General features: G+C 44.2%; 1 protein-coding gene and 1 pseudogene across 1 annotated transcript in view; both read left to right on the top strand.

Moving 5' to 3' along the window:
• Positions 1-19507, top strand: part of LOC127039688 (outer dense fiber protein 3-like) — a 264021-nt gene that overhangs the window by 130017 nt on the left and 114497 nt on the right. The window lies entirely within an intron of this gene.
• On the top strand, positions 1482-11774 carry LOC127032967 (claw keratin-like; annotated as a pseudogene).

The raw sequence follows: 19507 nt of genomic DNA, 5'->3' as shown, positions 1-19507 counted from the left end.
TTTTTTCTTAATTTTTTTTGATGGTTTTTTGGAGGATGCTTGTGGTGAAACATCTTCTCATGTAAGAGTGAACAACAATCAACCACCTAAAGTCTTGCCATGGACTTTAATTCTCTTTATTTGAAGATTTAGCCTCAGTGGTGGATATTTACACTTCAGCAGACACATTGTATTGTCCCCAAAATTTTTCTGTTTGAATTCTATATTGAGATTTGTATTCCTATACTGCATATGAACAAGCTTGAATTCCATTGGACAATAATTATCCTCATATGTAAGGAAGGAAATATTACTGAGATAACCTACCCTGTGTCTCGTTTCACAAACCTAGAAGAATTCATTACCATTGCGTTCCTGTGACCCATTAGAGAGACGTGTTTGCAAGGAAAGAAAAAGTAGCGCACATAGACCACCTCCCAAACAACATTCTGGATCTAAATCCACACAATCTGGTGCTATTTAATTTTCATTCAAATGTAGTTTTGCATGTGGTATTTTGTGAAACATTTTTATTTGAAAGTGCAGGCTCTCTCTTGGTGTAAATCAGCACAGTTGCTCCAACTTCAAAGATGTTCAAGCCCTTAAAATTAAAGGAGGATCCTTCTGCCCTCTTCCCTGGCTGTGGAAGCCTCTCTTGGGGATATCTTTTACGTTCTAAACAATATTCTGGTTCAGAGAGAAATGCTTTCTGCAATTTAAACCTTATCTACAGAAGAGGATTGAATCCTTTCACTCGCCATCATCCCTACTTTGACCCGTGAGCAAATCTGTTCTAGGCAGCCCTTTGTGACCTCATTAGTGACACAAGTGGAGGTCCAACATTAGGTAAAGTTTTACTCACCGTAGAGTAAGATTCACCCCTGGCAGACGACCATCACAAAGGCCCATGCTCCGCTTAGGTCCCTGCTAAGTTCCAGTTTGAAAGTGTAGTGGGACTAAAATTGTTCATAGGGCATTTTACTATACCCCTGCTAACAGGTGAATTTCCAATGTAAGGTTCTGACAGGAAACATGCTGGAGGAATTGGAATGATTCCAATTGACTTCAAAAGGAATTGGATCTGACCCAGTGAGATGGAGAAAGGTGAGAATGCAGAAAAATGGCTCCCTCCTTCCTAGCAGGTTTACAATGAATGACCCAAAGCCCTTAACCACGATCAGCATGAATTGAAAGGACCAACCTGGATTCCTTCCGTCAGAGCCAGTTGTGCTATTGAGGCCGCTCAAAATCACCCTCACATTCATTCTCACAGCAGCCACAAAAAAGTCAGTAAAATGACACAAGGAATGCAGTTGGCCCATACAATTTTAAGATGAAAGAAAGATGAAGAGTGCAATGTGCATGTCACACCCTCTGAGGCTGAGATTGGCCCAATGATCAAAGCCCCTCAGGAAAACAGCTCCATCCAAAGGAGGAGATAGCAAGACAATCAAGTTTGTTTTGTAGCTAATTAGGACCATCACCACAAACAACATCCCAGATGCTCCAGGCAGTCCTAGGGACTGTAGAAAAGTGCTCACGACTCAGGGCTCTTCTAATCACTTCTCCAGACTTCATCTCCTCAGTGAACTCGGTAAGTCCAATTACACTCAATTGCTTTCGAACTCTAGAGATGTGACAGTAGGGGCTATTTTCATTGAAGACTGAATCTTGCTTTTACTGATGTGATTTTTATGAGGGATCAGGATGGTCTTCCATAATTATCTTGTGTAGGTATTTAGTTTCAGGCACTAGTGGATTCATGGGAAACATATTTCCTATTAACCGGAAAAAGAATTAGGACATTTCAATCTATTCAGTAACTTGAGAAAGTCACTTAACCATATTTCACTTATCTGAATTATGAATACATTTCCCTAGGTTAGTAGAGAAAGGGCCAGTTCAGTGCTCTCCTACTTTATTCTGAACCAGCTGTTACTCCTCACTATTGAAGACATAAGCTGAAGTCTTTGACCGGCACTTGTACCTTCTTTTGACTCTAGTCCCTGTTGTGCGTTTGAGGTTTACCTCCATCCCAGAAAGATGACTTTCTCCAGCCTGTGCTATCCAGAATGTGGGGTGGCCCGACCCAGTCCAGTTACTGGCACCTGCAACGAGCCATGCGTTAGGCAGTGCTCTGACACTGAAGTGGTGATCAGACCCTCACCGGTTGTCGTGACCCTCCCTGGACCAATTCTCAGCAATTTCCCTCAACACAGTGGAGTGGGAGCTGTAGGAGCACCTGCGGTCGCACCTGGTTTTGGAGGCTCATCCGGTTGGGGGGGATCATACGGCTATGGAGTTTAGGGGGTTATATGGTTACAGTGGCCATTACGGTTACGGGGGATTATTGGGCCATGGGGGATACGGCGGTTACCCAGGTCTTTATGGTTATGGGGGATTATGGGGATATGGGGGATATGGCCGTAGGTATCTTGTTGGATACTGTGGGCCATGCTAAACCCAGCAGCAACATCCGTGGAAGAAGGAAGAACCAGGAAATGAACTGCCAGATACAGATTCACCCCTGATCTTTTGGGCATGGCTTTCAGAAGTCCTGGGCAAACAGGGCTCCAGTTGAATTCGGTGGGAGCTGTGTGTGCTCAGCACCTTGGGCTGATGGCCATGCTGCATTTCTAATGTTATGCTTTAGGACTCTTTCTGCCAAGGCTTTCTCAACCATGTGCTGATGCTTTTATTTCCATGTGGGCTCATTCTGATTTACATGCAGGCTGTTTACACTAACCCCACCGTATAAAGGGAGTCTTAAGATGGATATCACTTACATATATTGTTAGTTTAAGTCCCTTTAGAAAGGAAAAAGAGACCTTGGTGTCAAGGAGAATTAGGCCCCACATGTTCTATCCTTTCCATCACCACGTATCTTTAGCATCTCATTTTGACCTTCTCTGTGGCCGACATACAGGGAGAAGTTGCATAATTCTCTGTTCTTATTTTGTTTTGTCTCATTTCTCAGCAACTTGGGTAAAACAAGGATCTTAAAGTGGTTGTAAAGGGGACTTGTTTGTGAACCTCTGCAGCTGCACCAATGCAAACAGAAAATCTTGTCTGAAATACACCCATTGAGGCCTGCGATCGGTCATGGCCCTTCTTGAAATACTGGAAATATATTCTTTCTGCTCTGTAGTATTACTTCCTGTAACTGTGTACTGCCAATTTCATTTGCATTAAAAACTCTGCTGCATCATAATATCGGTCTTCTGGTTCTCCTTGTTCCTCCCTCTTTGCTTAAAAATTGCAAAATTCCTCCCTGTGGAACCGGCAGCACCGGGCATTTCTCCAGTTGCAATTTTCAAAGATCTGGAGTGATGGGAGAATCCGGCCTTTGGAGTGGCTGATAGCTTTCTGCAGGCCCTGGGTACCAGGGTGCAGTTCCTCCTAGCATTACCTATATTAGCACAGACTCTTTTCCTGGAAATACCTAGACCGATTTTCACTTCAAGAATGTAAGTTTTTCCTTTGGTATCAAGAAGACTAACCATATGGTTCATGGTGAGCATCTGGGTGAATCATTGAAGGACAATGACCCAGGTTTTTGTAAGTGTCACCTGGCCTCAGTGGGTCACAGCTGAGAATATCAGATTCAGGACAAACTGCTGAGGGATATGGCAGACTCACCCCATGCTGGTGGTTATTCTGACGTTAGATACCAAGCTAGTAAAAAAGTAAATTTCTGTCTCATCACAGTGGTTAACAAGAACTCAAAAATGCAGTCTCCAGCCCTTATTTCACACCCCAACACTTTATGATGACTGGTTATTAAAAACCAATTTCACCGTATAGAAGATTCTGCTTATCCTAAGGGATCAGCCACATAGCCAGGCCAATATATAGCTCAGATCTAAAGCAGTTCCCCACCAATGGGAGGAGCAGAGTCAGCGCTGAGGGTGGGGGCAGTGTGCAGAGCCCACTATTCCTTCCCCGAGGGCTGCCGGAATATGCTGGATGCTTCCTGGAGTGGTGCAGGGCCAGGGCAGGCAGGGAGCCTGCCTTAGATTCACTGTGCCACCTACCGGGAACTGCCTGAGGTAAGGCCAGTTGGAGCCCACACCCGTTATCCCCCCTGCGCCCCTGCTCCAGCCCAGAACCCCCTCCTGCATGGAAACCCCACCCACACACACTCTGGAGCGCCATCTTTCACACAAATTCCCTTCCAGTGCTTGTACCCCGCATCCCTACTGCACCCCAGCCCCGTGCCCCAGGTTTAGTCCCTTCCCACGCTTCCATCCCCTCGGCCGCAACAGAGCCTGCATCTGCTCCAGTACCCCAACTCCCAAGCTCAGCCCCATCAAAGTGAGTGATGGAAAAGGAAAGCAAGTCATAGAAGGAGGGAGGATGGTGTGAGAGGGGTACAGCTTCAGGGAAGGAGTGAAGTGGGGAATGGGGCATTGGGGAAGGGGCAGGGGTAGGGCAACAGTGTTTGGATTTGTGTGACTGGACAGTTGACAACCCTATTAGGAGCCCTCTTACCAAACGAAGCCCCATTTCCATCATCACCGCCCTTCCCGGCACTAAGGGTAAATGTAAAAACCAATGTATCTCTGGCATGTCATTTGAGAGCATTTTGAATAATAAATTCTCAAACAGAGACTCTGCGTAAACGTAATTATGGAGTCAGCAACCGTCTCTGAATAATTCTTCTTTTTCCAGAACATTCTTCTCTTCTCCTCTGATGTCCAGTGACATGGAGCATGTAGCATCCATCTGGAAAGCCATCTTTTAGGGCAATCTATTGTGTGTGGGTGAGGGCGGAGGTTAAATTCAACTGAGTGAGGGCCTTGACATGAGCTTTGAACTTACTTTGCAATGGTGGAGCTGTAGGACAATGGGGCAGAAATAGATCAGCCTCATATTGAGATTTTTTTGATTTCATTGCACCAATATAACTCAATGAAATTAATCTTCCTCTCATTCTTTGCCCTGATGTGTTCATCAACTGGTTAGCAGCAATCTCCACTCTTTGCTCAAATGACACGACCAAAAGTTGATTTCACAAGTATGTTGCAAACATGCCTTTTCTTTTCTTTAAATTGGAATGGCTAGGAAATCTCATCCTTTGAATTCCAGGGAGAGCATTTCACACAAGAATTCAGACCTAAGAGAATTGCACCTGGGCTAAATAAGACAAAAGTCCAATGATTTCACTTCTGGATGGAGCTAAGCCAACCTCTTCCCAAAGGCACCATTGATTTTATATAAAAGCCCATTTTTCTGAAGTGCTGAGTACTCAAAAGTCCCACTGAAGGAAACCAGAGCAGTTCATGCTCAACATTTATTTATAACAGGCTGCAAGGTTTCCTGAGTTGTGCGCGAACACTGGAGGTATCCAAACCTGGAGGACATTTTTGGCCAAATGATATCGAAGCCTTTGGTGATAGGAAAAGATAATGAATGGAGGAGCAATTAAATTAGAAGACCAGTAGTATGAGGTAGTATATATTTGAATTTGGAATAAAGGGGAGTTAAAAATTGTCAAAATAAAGAATAAAGAAAGAAAGCAGAATAGCAAAACTAGATTTCCATGGTTTCAAGAAAGGCCGTGTGCTATCACCAGCTCCAAACTGATGTATTTCTCACACAGTTCTCTTACTTTTTTATTGCTGTTGCAGAGTTTGACAATCAAGTCTGTCTGCCACCATTTTTAATTACTTATTTCACTCTGGTCAGTCTCAACTAAAGCAAAACACAATAAAAGAAAAAGTTGAAAAACTTCTCCGTTATGCAGCTTCTGTTAGTAATTTAAAAGGCAGAAACGATCCGTATTCATGGATAGGAGATCACCTAGCATCATTCTGATTGACAAAGATCTGCACCTAGCATTACTCCTGTGCATAAGAAGGTAGCAGTTGCCATGCTAGAAGAGAAGAATGGCCCACCTAATGCAGTATCCTGTCTCAATGAATGTCATTCACCAGCTGCTTTAGAAGAAAGCAGAAGAACAATGAATTGTTTTTTTATGGAGGAAACATGGAATTTTGTTGGATCTAGTTAAAATATAAAAGAATAAAAGTAGAATATAGTTGTTAAAAGAAATGTCTGTCTTAGAGACTTGAATTTCTCTCTGTTCTCTGCTGAAATTTGTTGAATGAATCTTTGTAAGAAGCCCAAGGACAAAATACCAATTATCTAAGGCCTGTAGACGGATTGAATATGCAAGTAACTGATAAGAATGCTGTTATGCTTTGTAAATCTTTTAGCAATAAAAAGAGGGAGAGAAGAATTAAATCATACCTAGTAAATCTGGATGTAAGAATGCTGAGTGCATGGGAGTGTGTGTTTGTGACAGGTAGATAATCGATCAGAAACTAGTACCAGCTGAAACCTAAGACTCACAACCATCAACGGGCTGAAGATAATGCAGGGAGGATTCATGAATTCAGCATGATGAAGCAACTTCCATAGACATACATTGAGGCAAAGACCTATAAGAACAGGACCAGGGCACTGAGCTCTTTGAGTCTGGTTCTGCAACCATCCTCCAGGAGCATCAGATGTACATCTGGCAAGGACTCGGCTCCACCCTCGTGTGCAGGCTACCTGGCAAGTACTCTGCCATGAGCAACCTCTAGGCTGGTAACTATAGCAATCATTGCAGAACCTGTGTGAATGTTTGTGTGAGTGAATGATTATAAAAGCTATCAAAACTATTTTCCTGATGGCCTAATTAGCTACAAACAAATCTTTGATAACGCCGTCAATTGATATAATTTTTTTCTCTTTGTTTTTGATGATTAATTTTTTCTAGGGTTGTCGATTAATTGCTGTTAACTCACGTGATAATCTGAAAAAAATAATCGCGATAAAAAAAATTGCCATTTTAATAGTACTGTTAAACAGTAGAATAAGAATTGAAATTTATTATATATTTTTGATGTTTTTCTACAGTTCAAATATATTGATTTCTATGACATCACAGAATACAATATTATTTTTGATCACATATATTTGCACTGTAAGAATGGAAAACAAAAGAAATAGTATTTTTCAATTCACCTCATACAAGTGCTATAGTGGAATCTCTTTATCTTGCAATGCCGGCTACAACAATGCCATGTGAATGCCTGTTTTCACTTTCAGGTGATATTGTAAACAAGGAGCGGGCAGCGTTATCTCCTGCAAATGTAAATGACCTTGTTTATCTGAGCAATTGCCAGAACTAGAAGTAGGACAGAGTGGACTTGTAGGCTCTAAAGTTTTACATGGTTTTATTTTTGAATGCAGTTATTTTTTGTGCATTATTCTACCTCTGTAAATTCAAGTTTCATGATAAAGAGATTGCACTATGGCACTTGTATTAGGCGAACTGAGAAATACTATTTGTTTTGTTTCTTTTTTACAGTGCAAATATTTGTATTCAAAAATAATAATATAAAGTGGGCATTGTACACTTTGTGTTCGATGTTGTAATTGAAATAAATATATATGAAAATATAGTAAACATACACAAATATTTAAATAAATGGTACTCTATTATTGTTTAACAGTGTGATTAACCTCCATTAACTTTTAAAGTGTTTGACAGCCCTAATTTGTTCCTAACTCTACGTGGTGTAATGTACACGCAGGACCGGCCCTAGACCAAATGGTGCCCTGGGTGAGGAGCACCTTTGGTGCTCCCTCCTCCAATTTTTAAACTTTTGAATACCATTTGTAGCCCATTTCATGACCTTGCTGTATGATTTGTATGCAATGATTTTTCCCTGTCACATAAGACTATGTATTTGCATGCTATGATCTGTAAATCTATATTTATTCGCGCCATATATAAGCAAATAAAGAAAGTCACTTTCTCTAAGCTTATAGATTTTTTTTTTAATTTTAAGTATAACTGAACTGTACTAACATCCAGCAATTGAACTGTGCACCAACACTGGCTAGACCAGTATTAAATAGTATTACTGCAGGTGACAGCCTTAGAATGTTACCCTAGTCCTTTAGTTCAGAAGGTCGCTTTTCTCACCTTTGCTCTTGCAAACTGTAGCACAGCATCAGAGAGATCCAAACGCTGGCCAATGGCATTTTCAAGTGATAAAAGAGCAAGCAATGTTAGTCTCTTATCGGCCATCATCGATTGAAGATATGTTTTAATGAGCTGGAGCTTGGAAAAACTGCACTCATCCCTAGCCATTGTGACTGGCAGTGTGAGCAGAATCCTCAAAGCTGTCCACACATTAGGAAAAGTGTCCTTCAGCTCTTCATTCTGAATGAATTGGAGAAGTTGGAGTGGAGAGTGCTTCCCATGTGGCAAAATATGATGGATCTTGTCCAATTCGACACATAGGTCTTTATCATTGAGGTCAGAATATTCCCCATGCGTCAGCATTCATTGATGATCTGTACAATTGATCAAGAGTCTTTTTGTGTCTGTTGGCAGCTTATTAAGATCATACAAAAAACCCCAGGTCTTTTTGCTGTGCTTCATTTGTCTGAACCTTTCTTTGATGAACACTTGAGCAGTCTTGACGAGGGAGCAAAAAAACTCCCTCTTGAAGTTTTCTTTGAACTTCCCATCACCTCGTCTCTGCACTCATAACCAAACTGTCTCTTCTTCCAATGAATATGAATTTCCTTGAAGACTGTTCAGCTCCTAAGTTTTCTGCCATTTCTTTGGCAACAGTGAGGACCTCTTCAAATCTGTTGTCTCTGTAGGCCACAACGAAATCAAGACAGCATCTCATCAAAGTAGTAGTGGTCATGTTGTCCATCAACTGAGTTTTTATTGTCTTTCTTACAACGTTTCCTGGGAATGGGATATTGTGCTAAACCAGTGAAATCAGTGATCTGGTTTGCCAACTCTTGCACCTCATGTTGGATTCCGGCCTGTGAAAGAAGCTGATTGGAACATCTCTGAGGGTGAAATTTGCTTGTACTCAGTTTCTTAATGTATTAGGCTTAGACTTGCATCTTTTGTTTTACTTTTGCTTGGTAACATACTTAGACCTGTCTGTTATTACTTGGAATCACTTAAATCCTACTTTTTATGCTTAATAAAATCACTTTTAAACCAGAGAAAGTGATTACTAGCTGGGGGAGCAAACAGCTGTGCATATCTCTCTACCAGTGTTATAGAGGGCGGACAAGTTATGAGTTTACCCTGGATAAGTTTACACAGAGTAAAAGAGATTTATTTGGGGTTTGGATCCCATTGGAAGCTGGCTACTGGCTGCTGGAGACAGGAGCACTTCCTAAGCTGTTTTCAGTTAAGTCCACAGCTTTGGGGACGTGGTTCAGACCCTGGGTCTGTTTTGCAGCAGACTTGTGCGCCTGGCTCAACAAGACAGGGTACTGGAATTCAGTGTACTCCAAACTCAAGAGTTCAAAGCACCTCACAAACACTCGCTGGTGTTTCACACGTGGAAATGGTTTTTTTCTTAGAATATTCATAGATTGTTGTTGGAATTAGACATCTCTGCACTGAGTCCTGCAATCACTTTAGACAAAATGGAGGCCAACCTCTCATATCATACTGTTAATAAGGTCATAACTTAAAGCCACACAATCTGGGGATGTTTCATTTTCATTTGAATGTAGTTTTGAATGCATAAAAATATTATCAATATAAAATTACATCACTTGTCAACTTCATCCATTCTCCTGCCTCCAATAGTGAGAAGTAACAGCTACTTCAGGTGAAAATAAAAGACCACTGAATTAGCCCTTTCTGGACTAACCTGGGAAAGTTTCTTCCTAATCCAGCTAAGTAAGAAATGTCTAAATGACTTTCTAAAGTTACTGAAAAGATTTCAATGCCCTAAATCTAGTTCCAGTTAATAGGAAATATGTTTCCTAATTGGATAGATTGCTCCTAAAAGACCCCTATTAGTTCTAAAAAATGAATCCACCAGCTCTTGTAACTGAATCACTACACAAGATATTTACGGGAGAACATCCTCATCCCTAATAAATATCACAGCGAGGACATGCAAGATTCCATCTTAAATGAAAAGAGCCCCTACTGTCACATCTCCAGAATTGAAAAGTGATTGAGCTGAATTGGATTTACCAAGTTCACTATGGAGATGAAGTCTGGAGAAGTGTTTAGAAAAGGTGTGAGTCCTGAGCGCTTTTATACAGTTCCTAGGACTGCCTGGAGGATCTGAGATGCTGTTTGTGGGGTAGGTCCTAATTGGTTACCAAACAAACTTGATTGCCTTGCAAAATCCTCCTTTGGATGGAGCTGTTTTCCTCAGCGTTGGTGATTGTTGGGAAAATCTCAGCCTCAGAGGTTGTGACATGAACGTTGCACTCTTCTTCTTTCTTTCATCCTTAAATGGTATGAATCCACTGCATTTCTCGTGTCATTCCACTGACTTTACTAGTGCTGCAATTATAATGAATGTCAAGGTGATTCTGAGTGGCATCAGTAGTACAACTGGCTATCATAAAGGGAATCCAGTTTGATCCTTTCAATTCATGCTGGTCGTGCTTATGGGCACTGGGCAGTTCATTCTAAACTGGCCAGTAAGGAGGGAGCCATTTTTCTGCATTCTCTCCACCTCCTTTACCAACAGGTTGAGCCAATTTCCTTTGAAGTCAATGGGCATCATTCCATTGCCTCCAGCATATTTCCTGTCAGGACCTTGAATTTGAAATTCACTCTTTGGCAGGGGGGATAGTACAACCTCTGTAGACAATTTTAGTCCCACACTGAACTTATAACTAGGTCTTAGCGGGGATTTAAGTGGAGCAGGGGCCTTTGTGATGGCCCTATGCTCTCGGGTCAGTATCATTGTATGGTGAGTAAAACCTGATCTACAACTGGACTTGGGTCACCAATGCCGTCTCAAAGGGCTGCCTAGAGCAGATTTGCTGATGGATCAAGGGGAGAGATGGCAGAGAGGGAAAGGAAGCAGTGCTCATATATGGAAAGGGTTTGAGGTAATTCTTGAAGCCTGTACTCTATCAGAAACTTTCACTCCATCCATGAGAAGCCAGGAATAGAATGTCTTGTGAGACAATGCAGCTGCCTGAACCCAGCAATGAGCCCCAGCAAGAAGCCAAAGAGAGATGAAAATTGCCCCTTCTTGAGGAAAGAGGAAGTGGCTGTGGGATGAGATTTTACATAAATGCTGCACAGCCATAGGGCATGTTGCAGAAAACACTTCTGCCACAATCAGAATGTTGTTTAGAGTGAAAGTTCCCCACCAAAGAAAAACTCCAACAGGTCTTAAAAAGAAAGCTTTATATAAAAAGAAAGAAAAAATACATAAAAATGGTCTCTCTGTATTAAGGTGACAAATACAGGGTCAATTGCTTAAAAGAAATATGAATAAACAGCCTTATTCAAAAAGAATACAATTCAAAACACTCCAGCAACTATACACATGTAAATACAAAAAAAAACCATATAAATCACTATCTGATCTTTTGTACTTACAACTGGGAAACAGGAGATTAGAAAGGCAGGAGACAGAAAAATCACTTCTCATAGCCGAGAGGGACAGATACAAGACAAAGAATAAAGGACTCACACACAACTTCCCTCCACCCAGATTTGAAAAAGTCTTGTTTCCTGATTGGTCCTCTGGTCAGGTGTTTCAGGTTACTCCTTTCCAGGTGAAAGAGACTTTAACCCTTAGCTATCTGTTTATGACAGTTATGGAGGATTGTATGGTTTAGAGGGATACGGTGGTTAGGGTCGCCGTTACAGTTATGAGGGATTATGTGGCTATGGGGGATTAGGCAGTTATCTGGGTGGTTATGGTTATGGTGGATTATGTGGTTCCAAGGTATCTTGCCATAGGTACCTCAGTGGAAGCTGTGGGCCATGCTAATGCCAGCAGCAACATCCGTGGAAGAAGGAAGGAATTGAACAGCAAGATACAGATTCACCCCTGATCTTTTGGGCATGGCTTTCAGAAGTGCTGGGCAAACAGGGCTCCAGTTGAACTCAGTGTAGTTGTGTGTGCTCAGCACCTTGGGCTGACAGCCGTGCTGCATTTCTAATGTTACGCTTTACGACTCTTTCTGCAAAGGCTTTCCCACCCGTGTGCTGATTCTCGCTTTCATGTGTGGACTCATTTTGAATTACATGCAGGTTGTTTACACAAACCTCACAGTTTAAAGGAAATAGGGGCCTTAAGACAGGCATCAGTAATATTTATTATGATTTTAAGTCTCTTGAGAGTGGGAAAAAGAGACCTTGGTGTGAAGGAGAATTAGACCCAGTCTGTTCTATTCTTTCGATCAATACCTATCTGTAGCCTTTCACTTTGACCTTCCCTGAGGCAAATGTTTAACTGAAGCAGCGTAGTCCTCTGCTTCTGTTTTGCTTTCTTGCTCTTCCGTCCAACTCGGGTAATAAAAATAACTGAAAATGGTTGCAAAGGGAACTTGTTTGTCAACATTTGCAGTAGCAAAAAAAAAAAGAACATCTTGTGTGAAATAGAGCCATTGAGGTGGGTGATTGGTCCAAATCCTTCTACTGAAAATATGTTCTTTCTGCTCTAGTATTTTTCCTATACTGTGTACTGCAAATGTCACTCACATTAAAAACTCTGATGCATCACAATATCTGTCTGCTGGTTCTCCTTGTTCCTCCCTCCTTCTTTAAACATTGCCCTGGACAAAATTCATCCCTGAAGAACCAACAGCATCAGGCACGTCTCAAGATGTGACTTTTTGAAGCCCTGGAGCGATAGGAGAATTCAGCCCTTGAAGTAGTTTACAGCATTCTGAGAGGCTTCCACACTGGGGTGCAGTTCCACCTTGCATTACTTGCTCTAACAAAGTGAAGTTAACTCTGACCCGAACTCCTTGAAGGGCAGAGCAACTCTCAGAACAAGATGCCTTTGCTTCTAGAGCGCTTTGAAAGTTTCCTCTTCACTAGAAAGCTCTTCCCAACATGCACTTGTCAAATCACCTTCCCTGCTCTATGGAGCTTCCCTTCCCCAGGGTTTGGGTGTTTCAACAGGGATTATTCATACAGACGAATGCTGGGAAAACTTGACTCACCTGACCATTTGTCATGAGTACTTTATCTGGAGCCGTCAGACCAAACCAAATATCATTTCCATCACTACCTCTCCTCCCAGTGCTAAGGATGAATGTTTAAACCAATGGCTCTCTGGCATGTCATTTGAGAGCATTTCCAATAAAAAGCTCTCCAAGGGAGACTCTGCTAAAACATCACTATGGAGTCAGCAGCCCTTTTTTAGAATAATCCTCCTTTATCCAGGACATTCTTCTCTTCTCCTCTAATGGAACCTCCAGTAACATGTAGCACGTAGCATCCAGCTAGGAAGCAGCCTTTTAGGACAATTAAGTGAAAAGGGTAAATTCAAGCACCTCTGCTCCCTGACACCAACTTTGCACTCACTTTGCAGTGTTGGAGATGAGCTGAAATTTAGGGCAGCTTCACATTGAGATTTTGGATTTCATTGAGTCAATAAATCTCAGTTAAATTAATCTTCTGACTCTTTGCCCGCACTTGTTCATCTACTGGCCAACAGAAATGCCCACTCCTTGGTGAAATGACATGACCAAAAGTTGATTTCACAAGGATGTTGCAAACACAACTGACTGCCTCCATTCTACCCGCCTCAGTTCTGCCCTTATAGAAAAACTATACTACACTAAAGGCATCTGTAGGAATCATGAAAGACAATGGAGCAAATAATTAAGGAATCAATTTGCGGGCTGCTAGAAGATAATGAGGTGATAAGTAACAGCATGGAGATATGAAAAACAAAATCTGTTGTAACAATCTCATAGATTTCTTTCACTGGATAACAAGCCTTGTGGACAGTGGGCAAGCAGTAGATGTGGTATAGCTTAATTTTTTCTAAGGCTTTTCATACTTTCTTGCCTGACTTTTACTATAATATGGAGATACATCCATCTCCTAGAACTGGAAGGGACCCTGAAAGGTCATTGAGTCCACTCCCCTGCCTTCACTAGCAGAACCAAGTACTGATTTTACCCCAGATCCATAAGTGGCCCCTTTAAGGATTGAACTCACAACCCTGGGTTTAGTAGGCCCCTTTTTATGAAATGTTGAGTTCTCAACACTCACTGAACTGATGGGAGCTGTTTGCACTCAACATTTTTTGAGAACAGGTCACAAGCTTTCCTGAGTTGTGCACAAACCCTGCAGGTATCCAAAACTGGTAAAATGACGAGGAAGCCTTTGGCGATATTAAAAGATAACAAATGAAATAGCAAGTAAATCAGAAGACCAATAGTATGAGGTAGTATACAAAAAAAGGAGTGGAAAATGGTCAAAAGAAAGAAAGAAAACAGAGTAGCAAGACTATATTTCTGTGGTTTCACGAAGATCTGCATCCTATCCCCAGTTCCAAAGTGGTGTATTTCCCACACAATGTTCTTACTTCTTTAATGCAGCTGTAAAGTTTGACACTCAAGTCTCTTTACCGCCATTTTTAATTCCTTGTGCCACCCTGGTCAGTCTCAACTAAAGCCAAACACAATAAAAGCAGAAGTTCAAAAACCTACTCCATTATGTAGCTGCTGTTAGAAAGTTAAAAGGCAGAAAGAAACGGTCCATACCCATGGACAGGAGATCACCTAGTTGAATTCTCAATGACACTAAAGGATTTTGACACTGCTCTGGCATGGGAGAGAGGCATTCCAATCAATGTAGATGTAGGCAACAGCCTCCTTTTGGTTCCTGCTCCATTTGCACTTTACAGAGAGGTGTAATACCCATCGTGTAGTTGAGAGTCAGGCCCACTGGACTGATAATGGAGGAAGCCCATAGCCAGGAAGGCATTTGACAAAACCCATCCAGGGTAACATGGGAAACATGAGGAATGTTTGCAGAGGTGCTGATAAAATGAAGCTCTCTTGTTATATCACACTGAGTTCGGGGTACTCTACAGTTCTCAAAGTACAGCCTACAAACTCAGACGTGAATCTGTATCCTGCCATTCATTTCCTGGTTCTTCCTTTTCCCATAGACATGCCTGCTGGGTTTAACATGGTCCACAGCCTCCTCATTGAGCTAGTGCATATCCTTTAGAAAGTCTTCAAGACTTGACCGACCATGTCCCTAGCTCAGCTGTTCCAATGATTAACTACCCTCACTGTGAAAACATGGCAACCTATTTCCAGTCTGAATTTGTCTGCTGGTTGCTGGGTTTTTTTTCCTGCCTGTCTCTTTATTGTCAGTTTTACAAACTCTTGATCAGCATTCTGCTCCGTCTGTGGCCAGGCCTCCTTTGTGAAGCGGGTAATACCCAATACACACAAGACCCGCTCAAGAGTGAGAGAACCAGGTCTCTTCCCTCCTGCCTGACTGGAGCAACTTCATCCCTTTGTGTGACCTGCCTTAACTCCCAGACCTTAAGCACATGATTTCCAGTACAGATACATAATTATCTGTGCAATGATCTGATAATTAAACATTATCTGTCTGTACACTTTGCAATGATTATGATGACCAGAGGGCGTTTGGTTTTGGGCAGAGCGTGCACATAGCACCCGTTGTAAACTTAACCTGTACACATCTGATCCCAGGGTATCTCTGTAAAACGCGGTGCAACTCTGTGTCTGCTGAAAGTCCTGGGTCACACCTCACCCCTTACACTCTCTCTGCTACTAGCTAATCTGTATGTGTCAGCTTGGAACCCTCTTGCCCAGACAGTGCATCTGCCACCACGTTTTCTTTGCCTTGAATATGGACAATTTCCATATCATATTCCTGCAGTGCTGTGCTCCAGGGCATCAATCTGGAGTTGGTAACTTTTCTGTTGTGTAGCTGTATCAAAGGAGGACGATCTGTAAGGGTCTCCCTTGGAAGCTTGTTCCAATACTCAACTATCATTACAGTTAGCAAGGTTTCCCTAATATCTCACCTAAATCTCCTATGCTGCAGGTTAAGTTTGTGCCATCGGATGTTACCGATGTGGTGCTCTGCTCTTGTCCAATGTTGATATCAGTCAGCTGTGTGTGTGTTCCCTCTATGTGCTGCCCCAGCTCTGCAGATCGCTGGCACAGCAGACCCCGAGAGACCCCCAATGACCACAGACGCTGATAAGGTATGAAGGCACCCGCCCAGGTTTATTGTCAAATGAAGCACAGTAATAGTTCCCAGCAGACTCTACTGGACATACTACAAATATGTGCCGCCTGCCAAGGGACCGGTTCAGTCAGTGGCAGGACTCTCCACTGCCCCCTCAGCAAGATAAAGACATCCACTCAGGGATGCATTCATACACACAGGTACAAACAAGTTACACATCACTCCTGATGTAGGGAGGTACAACCCCTCTCCGTGTTGGGGTGCTGCCTCTCTCCTGGTACATGTTGGTTGGAACAAACAACTCATTCCATCATATTACCCTTTTGACCCTGTCTTTTAGGCTGGGTCAGCCTATTCCTTATTATCTCTGAGGAATGCATTCATACAGGATGGTTTTGGTGCCATCCTGGCCCATGTTTATCTTATTAGTGCTTGATACCCTTTAGATATGTGTATACGTCCAATTAGCAGCCTTCTTCTTGCCAACATAAGAAAATGACGCAAAATTCAGGACTATGCCTATAAAATTGGGACATCTGGTCACCCTAGGCTCACAGTTGAACTTTGCTTTTTGTTAGCAAACTCTTGACCATTCCTTTGGCTCAGGCTCAGGCCTCATACCAGGTCACTGATACCAGGGGTTCAGGTTTCAGGGCCTCATCTTACTACAGGTTGTATTGTCTGGGAGAGGCTGAGCAGTCAGGACATCCATTTCTGGGGGAAATAGAAGACTGGGTCTGTGCTGGCGTCACCCTGCAGTATGAACAAGGCTGGTAAGAGCTGAGCTGTGCCTGACTGCAGATCACACACGCACCAAGCTGGAAGTGGCTGACGTGCTGGAGCTTGTTGGGGAGCAGCCCAGGACTGGAGGCTGCAGAAGCAGAGCAGTGTGCAGGGCACCCCAGGTTAGAGCCCGGGTGACACAGCTACTCACTAGTCTAGAGTGTGCCCTGGGTCTGCTGTTCAGGTACCATTACAATAGGAGACGCCCAGGGGCTTTCTGACTCAGCGATTACCCTTGCTTCACGCAGGCTTTCCACCTCCTCCAGAACTTGTTGCTGCATTTCCCCTTCAGCCGGGGATGCTCTGCCAGGAGCAGGGCCGGTCCGTGAGGTTTGCCTGGAGTCTGCAGTCTTGGCAGTTAAAGCTGGCGAGGAAAATCCTGTTTGTGGTGCTTGGAAAGGGCCGGCGTATCCTGCTTTGGGGGTGGATCTAAACCTGCCCTGAACTCAGGGCTTTCCAGGGGATTCTCTGCCCTGCTCTCCCTGACCAAATCCATTAAAGGGATGGGGACAGTTTCTTCATCAAAACAACAAATCAAATTTACTGCCATCTCCCTTGGTGGGTAAGTTTTACTCTATTGATATGCACAGTTTGCACCGTTCTTCTGCTGCTGGGCTTCCTTACATCAAATGTGACGACCTTCACCCCTTCAATCTCCTTCCCATGTCCTTCCTATAATCCTGCCTTTTGTTTCCCCTCACTGGGGTCAGCGCTAACAGCAACTCAGCAGTGTCAAATGATCTTTCTGCAGTTCGCCGATCATACCAAGTGTGCTGAGTTCCCTGACCTTTTTCAAGGGTCTGTCTCCCTCAATTCCTCATTACCTGTAAATTCTCCTTAAAACGAGTGACATTCTCCACTACAGGCTGTCCTCTTTCCTCAGTGCTGCCCTCTCCAGAGCCTCCAGTCAAATCTAACGAGTCCCCTAACTTGCTTCCCATACAGGAGATCAAAGGGGGCAAACCCAGTAGATTCTTGGGGAACACATCTGTCCGCAGTGAGCAAATAATGACATAAAACCTCCCCATCATTCTCATGCCTGGTGATGTACGTTCTTAGCACAGCTTTTGAAGTTCTAATAATCTTTCTACTAACCCAATAGTTTGCGGGTGATAGGGAGTAGCCTTTATATGCTTTGCTCCACGTCATTCCCATGACTTTTGAAAGACTACAGACATGGAATTTCCACCACAGTCTGTCAAGATTTGTCTGGGAAAAACTAATCGGCTAAAAATGGTGGATAAAGCTGTAGCCACTGGTTAGCCTATTCCAGAGCTTAATTACCCTTAGAGTTTTTCCTGATATCTAACCCAGTGGTCTCCAACCTTTTTATGCTGAAGATCACACTTTGAATTTAAGGGCAACCCAGGATCTACCCCACCCCTTCCCAAAAGCCCTGCCCCACTCACTCCATCCCCCACCCACCATTCACTGTCCCCCACCTTCAATCACTTTCACCAGGCTGGGGCAGGGGGTTGGGGTGCAGGATGGGGTGTGGGGTGCTGACTCTGGGAGGGAGCTCAGGGTGGGGGGTTGGGATGAAGGAGGGGATTTGGGGTGCAGGAGGGGTATGGGGTGCTGGAGGGCTGGGGGTTGGGGTGTGGCCTCCCGCTGGGTGGCAATTAATTTGGGCAGTTCCTCATTGGCTGCGCAGCGAGGCTAAGGCAGGCTCCCTGCCTACCCTGGCCTCATGCCACTCACAGAAGGGCCAATGCACCCCTGCAGCCCCAGATGGGGGAGGCAGGGAGTACATGGCTCCACGCACTGCCTCTCTCTGCATCCACCACCTCCACAGCACTCATTGGCCACAGCTTCCCGATCCCAGCCAATGGAAGCTGCGGGGGCGGTATGTGGGACCGGGGACCTCCCGCAGGCAAGCCGACAAATCCGCGGGACCAGGGACCTCCCACAGGCAAGCCGCCGAAGGCAGCCTGCCTGCCGTGCTTGGGGCGACAAAAGAGCTAGAGCTGCCCTGGCATTCCAGTGCTCAGTTCATGATCCCTAACCTCTGAAATTGGGATTTGTAGTGAGGCGGACAGACCTCCCTCCTCCAGAGTGAGTGAGGGAGTGTTACATGCCCCTTGGAGGGCGGAGCCTAGGCCACTCCGCCTCCCCTCGCTGGAAGAACGGGGGCGTGGCCAGCAGTATAAAAGACCAGACCTGCAGCCCGTTCAGGGGGAAGCCTACAGAGGGGAAGGATGTCCCGCTGGTCCTTTAGCAGCACGGAGCAGATCCCCCGCCTGGTCAGCCGCAGCCCTGGATGCGGATGACAACTGGCCCGGAGTGCCTGCTGCCGCTTACCTGGAGGAGCTGGACAACGAGTGGATGCCAGACGTACCCACCCCAGGGGAGGCAGGAAGTGGCCCAGGGGCAGCCCCAGGAGGACTGGTTGCAAAGCCACGAGCCCCCACGTTGGCGTGTTGCAGTCGCATCCCCGCTGGCCCTGGGACATCTAATTTAGCCCCTACCAGGGCCCTGGGCTGGGACACAGTGGAGTAGGGAGGGCCCACGTTCTTCTGCCCCCCCACGTGGCCAGCCCTTGTGCCTCTGCAAGGGGCTCTTGCTCTGAAGACAAGTGGCATCAGCCCCCTTGAGACTGTGTTGTTTGCTGGCTGCTGGAGCCCCACCCAGGCTATAGCCAGCCCCCCGAGACCGTTGTTTGCTGGCTGCCAAAGCCCTGCAAGCCCAGGCCCAGGTAAACTGAGACAAGAGTGAGATAGGCTACCACCAGCCTTAAGTGAC

Source organism: Gopherus flavomarginatus, chromosome 1, assembly GCF_025201925.1.
Source record: "Gopherus flavomarginatus isolate rGopFla2 chromosome 1, rGopFla2.mat.asm, whole genome shotgun sequence".
Lineage (NCBI taxonomy): Eukaryota > Metazoa > Chordata > Testudines > Testudinidae > Gopherus > Gopherus flavomarginatus.
This window is presented reverse-complemented; position numbering and strand designations above follow the sequence as displayed.